This window comes from Marmota flaviventris, chromosome 15 (assembly GCF_047511675.1).
Source record: "Marmota flaviventris isolate mMarFla1 chromosome 15, mMarFla1.hap1, whole genome shotgun sequence".
NCBI lineage: Eukaryota > Metazoa > Chordata > Mammalia > Rodentia > Sciuridae > Marmota > Marmota flaviventris.
In genome coordinates, this window is record NC_092512.1 from 77,275,116 (window position 1) to 77,283,058 (window position 7,943).

Sequence of the window (7,943 nt, forward strand, 5' to 3'; positions counted from 1 at the left end):
TCCTAGCTTGGAATGCCAGCCCTTCCTGCACCCCACACCCCACAAACAGGAATGGCTTCTGTCTTGGGTAACTTGAAAACAGGCTTTTTGATAGTTTGTGTAAAGCTCTCAGTGTCAATATGGATAAGGGAGTGGGAAAAGTGGATCTGAGCAAATAGAGAAGTAGAACTGTGCTGTTGATGGTCACAGGGGCATTTATAAACCCACGGCAAGCTCTGCATCTCAAATGGCCTTGCAAAATTGTCCCAAATGGAGGCAAAGGGAGCCGTCTCTTGTACTCCAATTCTGATCAGTCACTGGGTAAGGTCTGGCCCCAGGAAAATAGTACAGCCTTGAGTAGCGCAGCTTCTTCAGCCAAGAGCAATTCTCAGAGAGCCATTAAGAAGCAGTACTTCAATGTGTGGGGAAGCACTTTCCTCTTGAATGCAGGCCAGAAGGAACATGGCTGCATCCACTGCAGCTGGCTTGAAGGGAGAATATTTTGGAAAGTGACCACAAAGAAAAAGATGTGCAGAGAAATCGGGAACAATTAAACAGAGAAGAGGAGGAAATCAATTCAAGAAGAATATAATTGGACTGTCAGCTGCTGGGGACAATGGGGACTCTTGCTGAGAATTCTGTGCACTGCAGAATGGACAGAAACATCCAGGTGAGACTTGGAAAACGGGAACTTGCATGGAGGCTTCATTCCCCAGTGGACAAAGGCAGCTCAGCTGCAGAACTGTTAGCTCCCTCACATGTCTTAATTTGTTCCTGAGCCAGAACAGCTGAGCAGGCTCCTGCAGGACTCCCACCTAACATCAGCTGAGCGATTATGGCAGAATAGGAGAGCACCATGGGATAAGTGAGGTGAGGTGCTGTCAGGCTGTACCTGGTGACTGCCAGTTTTCAGAGCAAGGACTGGAGCAAAGCAGTGGGCTGAGATGATGTCAGATACAGAATAAATCATGGTCGCTTTGCTTTTCTCATTCTTCCTAACTATCTGACGTAGGACTTTCAGTTTTTCTTGCTTATTTGGCAAACTTGTAACTTGGAATCAATATTTATGGGTTTCTTATTCAGCTGTGTTTTGCCATATATATTATCAGTGGGCATAATCTGTCATATTTAAGGAAGCAGCATAAACATATTTGGAAATATGCTCAACTATGACCTAAAATCCTCACATTTCCCCCCTTTAAATCAGAAGAAATTAATATGAAGTACTAAGGCTTTTTTTTTTGTACCGAGGATTGAACTCAGGGGAACTCAACAAGTGAGCCACATCCCCACCCCTATTTTGTATTTTATTTAGAGACAGGATCTCACTGAGTTGCTTAGCATCCCACATTTGCTGAGGCTGGCTTTGAACTTGTGTTCCTCCTGCTTCAGCCTCCTGAGCTGCTGGGATTACAGGCATGTGCCACCGTGCCCAGTGCAAGGCATTTATATTGGTCCTCATAAAAGTGTGGTAGCACAATCTTCCTAATTTATTTAGCATTCTCTGCAAAGTGTGTAGCAAACATATGTAAATTTCCCAAATAACTAAAATTTATAGAATTTTAGTAAAGGATGGCACATTAGAGAACCTCTAGTGAAATTCACTTTATTAGGTTGAGTAAACTGGAGCAAAGTAGTGGGCTGAGATGATGTCAGATACAAAATAAATCATGGTAGCCTTGTCTTTTTCATTCTTCCTATCTGACACAAGACCTTTAGTCTTTCTTACTTATTTGGCAAACTTAAAACTTGGAATCAATATTTATTGGCAAGAGAATAAATGCCAAGAGAAAAAATCACTGTGAAATGGCACGTGTTCATTAGTGATTAGACAGAATGGAACTCAGGTTTCATTGAGTACATTTTAGAGTTCTTCCCACCCAAGACTTCATTTCCTCCTATACTATACTTTTCTTCACTTTTACTCTGATTAAGTACATTGCTTTCTTCCTAGACGTTGACAGAAGAATATTCTCAACATAATGCATCAGTTATGTGGAATGTTGTTTTAATTGTGAGAGGGTGAACTGAACATATACTGATATTCCCTCTCTCAATCAAATAATGGACACAGTGCTTGGTGTGTGGAAAATAAACACAAGGCTTTACTCAAAAACAAAATAAGGATCCTTGCCAGGGGTATGGTGGTGCAGGCCTGTAATCCCAGTGGCTCAGGAGGTTGAGGAAGGAGGATGGTAAGTTCAAAACAAGCCTCAGCAAAAGCAAAGTGCTAAGCAACTCAGTGAGACCCTGTCTCTAAATAAAATACAAAATAGGGCTGGGGATATGGCTCAGTGGTGGAGTGTCCCTGAGTTTAATCCCTGGGTCCAAAAAAAAAGATTCTTTAGTTTGTTTCTAAACTGTACATATCTCTGGGAGGAAGTAGGTCAAAGAGAGAGCCTGCCACAGATGATGTGTAAGAGGAGGGCCCCAGGTGGGGGAAAGTCACCAGGTGAAATGCAAGCCTGAAGGTCTCAGGGCAAAGAGAAGGAGAGAGCAAGGACCCTTAAGGAAAGTGATTGGTTTGGGTCCTGGTTTGTTTAACCCTCGCAGCCAGCCCAGCTTCCCAAGGGGCTGCAACAGAATTGCTACTGCTAGGAATCAACAGTGTTCAGGGCAAAGGGACAGGCAGTGCCTTGGGCCAGAGCAAATCTTCCATCTGGTAAAAGGGAAGACAAAGTAACTTGCCTGTCTTGCCCATAGTTTTGGATTTCCATTCCTTCTGGAGTATTTGTAAACCTAAAAATATCTTTGTATATACTTGAATTTTACTTATATTACCTTTATAGATTAGAAAATTATAAGTCAAGCATTAAATGAAAATATCTCTAGAACAATAGTGTCCAGGATACCTTAAAAGAAAAAAAAATAGAGGGTAAAAATACTCTTGAATCTACCTCCTTTAGGATTACTTTCAATTAAATTCTGCTGGGCATGCCTTCAGAGTCAAAATGATTAAAACATCTACAGTGGAAACATTGATGGCAGAGTAAGACTTTGCACAGACTTTGGAATTATAAACTAGGGAATATGACAATAATGCAATCTTAAACTCTTTAATGAAATGAAGAAGGAAATGAACATATTAGCAAGAAATAAAAGATCAAATCAGAAAAGGCAAATTCGAAAAATGATAGAATAGAAGCTTTAGAAAATAAAAAAAACATAATCGATGAAATTAAATGGTAGCAGATGGTTGAAACAGCAGATTGGGTACAATTTAGAGGGAATTAATAAACCAGAAAAGTAATTTGAAAATACAGCACTAAGACATAAGGAAATGGAAAGTCAGAGAAGCTAAGAGGTATGGAGAATAGGGAAAGGTGGTCCTCTAGAGACTTTCCAAAAGAGAAGTATAATGAAAGTGAAAAAGAGAATGGTTAAAGAAAGCATAGATAAGAGGTTTAAAACATTGGTGGATGATACGTAAACTGCTTTTTCAGAGGAACACTGAATACTCTGAGAAAGGTACAACAACCTCAAAAACAACAGAGTAATCGTAGTTAACCATCAAAAAAGAGCCTAAAGACAAAGAACTTAGAAGCAGATGGCCATCAAGGGAAGGCAAACAATGCAAAGCTGATTTCCTGAAAAGACAATGGAACCCAGAAGCAAGGGCTCATAGAAAATAGCTGTCACTTTAAAATTATTTGGTCAGGGCAACTTTCATGACAAAATAAGGACAAAATAAAGAAGTATTCAAATAGACAAAAGTTGAAGGCATTCCTAACCATTCCTGGAACATGAAAAAGAAGCACTGTGATTCACAGAAGTCCTGGGGGGCAAAGACAGACCTTTAAAATGATTGAACAAGTTTAAAAAGAGTGTAACAATGATGATTTTAGCGGGTTAAAACACAACTAAAATCCTGACAATAATGTCACATAAGTGATGGTGGAATGGCTGGATACAAGATTTTCCAGGGTTCTTATTTGCCTTGGAAGAGAGTAGACTGTGGATTTACTTAAGAATTTATGTTTGTGTGCTAGACATCCACCATCCACCCTCAGGCCTCTCTCCATCCTTTTGCTCTGCACCAGGGAAGGTTAACCCCTTGTGGCCTGCACTATGGGCTCCTTTGTTCTCTGGATTTCAGTTTGCTCTTGGGAGGCCCTGGTGAAAGGGGAGTGAGGAAGAGGCATTTATTCCCTTAGTTCCCTCCCAGCTGGGTCACCAGAGGTGCGCTTCATTGCTTTTCCAAAGACAGTTTCTGCTGGAAGCATCTTTTAAAGTCTCAGCTACAGCTTTCGCTACTCTTTGTGACTTAAGAAACTGCTCTCCTCAATTAGCCCTTTCAAACCTAACTATGATAATGACCTCTTGCTGTGCCTCCCCAAACCCTGCTAAACCTAACTGTACTTTAGGGAAAAATCCCTTTTTAAAAAGTGTATTCATATTAGCTATTAATTTCCACCAGCAACTTAATTTATATGCTATTCTGACATTCTAAAGAGAACCGATGAGTAAACACAAACCTGTGGACAACTTCTAAAGGAGCCCATGTTGGGGAACGGAAATTTTAAAACCTAGAATCTATATGTGCAATAAGGATTGTAATGCATTCCATTGTTGTCGTGCATTTAAAAATAATAATAATAAAATCAATAAAAAATAAAAACCTAGAATCTAATAAAAGGAAGAAAGAAGAAGAAAAGGAATATAGGAAAAGCTGGAATTAAAGAAAGAAAATAAAATGTTATGTTAACTCATACAGGTCAACAATTACAAAAGTAAAAATGGACTTAACCTCAATAATGAGAAGGCACAGACTATCATATTGGATATGAAAACAAAATGCATACACCTAAAATGTAGGTTCACAAAAATGTTTAAGTAAAAGGATAAATAAAATTGCTATCTAAATTAAAAAAAAACTAGACTTTTAGTCAGAAAGCATTGCTGAACATAAATAAAAAGGAGTCATTAAATAGCAATAAATACACAGAAAACTAAGACAATTCTAAAACTGAATTTACAATATTATCTCAAAAGATATAAAGTGAAGATGGACAAAACCACATGGGAAACTACTGACAAATACAATGTGCCTCTTATATGATCAAACCAGCAAAAACTCAGTCATGATAGATGAGATGTGAACAACAGAATTAGTGAGCTTAATGTAACTGGTGTATGTAGAATCCTATTCACCTGCTAACAATACACATTATTTTTTTTCAGCACACATAAACTATTTATTAAAAAATTAACTATGTATTAGATTAGAAAAAAAAAACATTTCAGGAAATTACAAAGATTTGATATCATAGAGGCCACATTCTGAGATCATAATTGGATTAAGTTAGAAATCAATTATGAAAGTCTAACTGGACTGCTAGCCATAAGGAAACAGATGGAATAATAGTATTCTATCATTAAAAAAATAAAAACTATAAAATATGGGGAAAAAAAAACCATTTAAAAAACCAACAGTTTGCAAGCATTAAAAAGCAGCCAATGCTGGCTTGCAATGATAGAAACACAGAGGCATACAAAGTGAGCCCCAAATTTACCCAGTTTTATATCTTGGGGACATGTTTCCACACCATTGTTTAGGAGAAATGATCCCAGGAATAAAGTAGTGGTCTTGCTAAACAGAAAAGACAGAGGTGGGTTCAAGGTACCAAAGAGCCTGGCATTTGGGAGGCAGGATGAGCAGAGGGTGAACCACATAGAAGGAAACTCCTCTTACTACACAGGAAAAGCAGCCCCCAGGAGACTGAGAGCTAAGTGGAGATTCTAGAAAGCACACATTTCTAGGGAGGCATTAGATTTCCAGTTTTGAGTGAGATAGCATAGAGGGAGATATTCACCCCAGGCTTTTGGTTGAGACCCTAGGAAGACTATGCCTTAGGAGAAAGTATCATACACTGGGAACAGGGGTTCTGCCTTAGGAAGAAACACAAAATCATGTTCAGCTTGCATTAGCTTGACAAGGCCCAATCACATCACCTGCCTGTCAGAACAAAGTTCAGCACTGTCTGGAGGAGATGCCAGTCCCCAGCTTCCGTGATGGATCACCCACAATATTCAGCATTCAGTTGCAGTTGTGCACCACTTAATAACAGGATGTGTTTTGAGAACTGCATCCTTAGAACATCACGGAGTAAATTTACATCAGCTAAGATGGCATGACTTCAGTAGACCATTAAAAACCTATGGAGCAACCATCATATATGGAGTCTGTTGTTGGTCAAAACAGTGTTATACAGCACAATACTATACTAAATATGTAAGTAAGCAGGAAACTGTGGCCTATCTTCAAAATATAAATCCATTTGGATAAGGATACCAAAGATCCATATTTGGGGCAAATTAGACAAGGTTCTAATATAAATATTATTAATATGCCAAAGAAAATAGAGAAAAAGCTGGATGATAATGGATTTTAAAAAGGAACATTTCAACAGAGAACTGGATCTATAAAATAAATCTAATGAGCTTTCTAGAACTGAAAAAGTAATATATGAAATAAACTATACATGGATTGATTTAACAGCAGACTAGACATAGCAGCAGATAGCATTAAAAAACAGGAAACCAGGCATATTGAGTATATCCAAAAGGAAGTAAAAAGAGAAAAGAGAATAGAGAGAACAAGACAGAGTACGTAGGAGCTGCAGAGATGGTCAAAGGGTATAATGTGTAGTTCAGAAGGAGAGGGGGTGGGGAAGGGGACAGAAGCAGATTTGAAGAAATGGATGAAATTTTTCCAAATTTAATGGAGGCCCTGAGAAAGCCAAGAGTGCCTGACCATGGCAGGAAGAAGAATCTAAACAGCAAGTTGCTCAAGTAGTTTCCATGTAAGGAATGTCCAATGTCCCTGTTTCAATCAGTGCTCTCCAAGGAACCCATAGAAAGGAGCTTGGGTTTGGGAATAATTATTTTAAAAGGTACTCCATGAATCCCTCAAATGAGGGTTTTTATATTGATATTTTCATATAAGCCAACTGTGCTCCTTCCAGGATGACACAAGCTCTAGTTATACATTCTCTTCAGTGTTCTCATCTAACCCTATGGCTTTAGATACCACTGAAATGTCAGTGCCTCCTAAATTAATCTGTCTCACTGTCTCTCTTCACTGTCTAATAGAATCCTATTCCCAACTGAATAGCATACTTGCACTTGGATGTTGAAAAACAATTCAGAGCAGCATTAGTGACATTTCAACTCTGAAGATTTATTAGTTCATCTTCTCTCTTTAGTCCATGGCACCCCCATCTTCCCAGTTATTCAAACCAAGCAAGAATCTAGAACCTTTACCTTGATCTCTTCCTCCTCCTCACTCCCCATAGTCGATCCATTAGCATTTTTTGTTAACTTCTAAATGATTTTCAAACTCACTCATTTCTGTTTCAATCACTATCCCCATAGACTAAACATGGGCCACGATCATCTTTTCCTAGAGCTGTCCAATGTCTGTTTAATTTGCACTCTGCATTCACTCCTGTCTCCCAACTTCCATTATATCATCCAAACACAGCAGTATCAGCACTATTTTTAGAATAAAAAAAAATCAGATCCTGCCACTTCTCAGTTTAACTTTTTTTAGTCTTCTCTTTACATTTGAAACAAGAAACCTTAACAAATCTCTGAGGTCTTGGCTAATCTGGTCCCTGCTTTCTCTCCAGCCTGGTCCCTTGCCCTTGTCTCCTTTGGTCCTTGTGCTCCCACTGCACTGCTTTGTTTCGAGACTTGAAAGGCCTATTAGCTGCCAGGCTTCCCCCACACATGAACCCTGGTTGCCTTTCAGACCTTAACTCCAATTTGAAGGCTTCAGAAAAGCTTTTGCCCAGCAGTCTCTCTCCATCACACACTCTGTTTTATCTTCAGTTGGGTTTTTTTTATGTGCTTACTTATTTATTGCCTGTCTTCCTTGCTAGTATTTAAGCTTCATGAAACAGGAAGTACTGCCCCCCCCAGAGCCTAGAATTGTGCCTGTGTGCAGTATGTGCTCAATTATC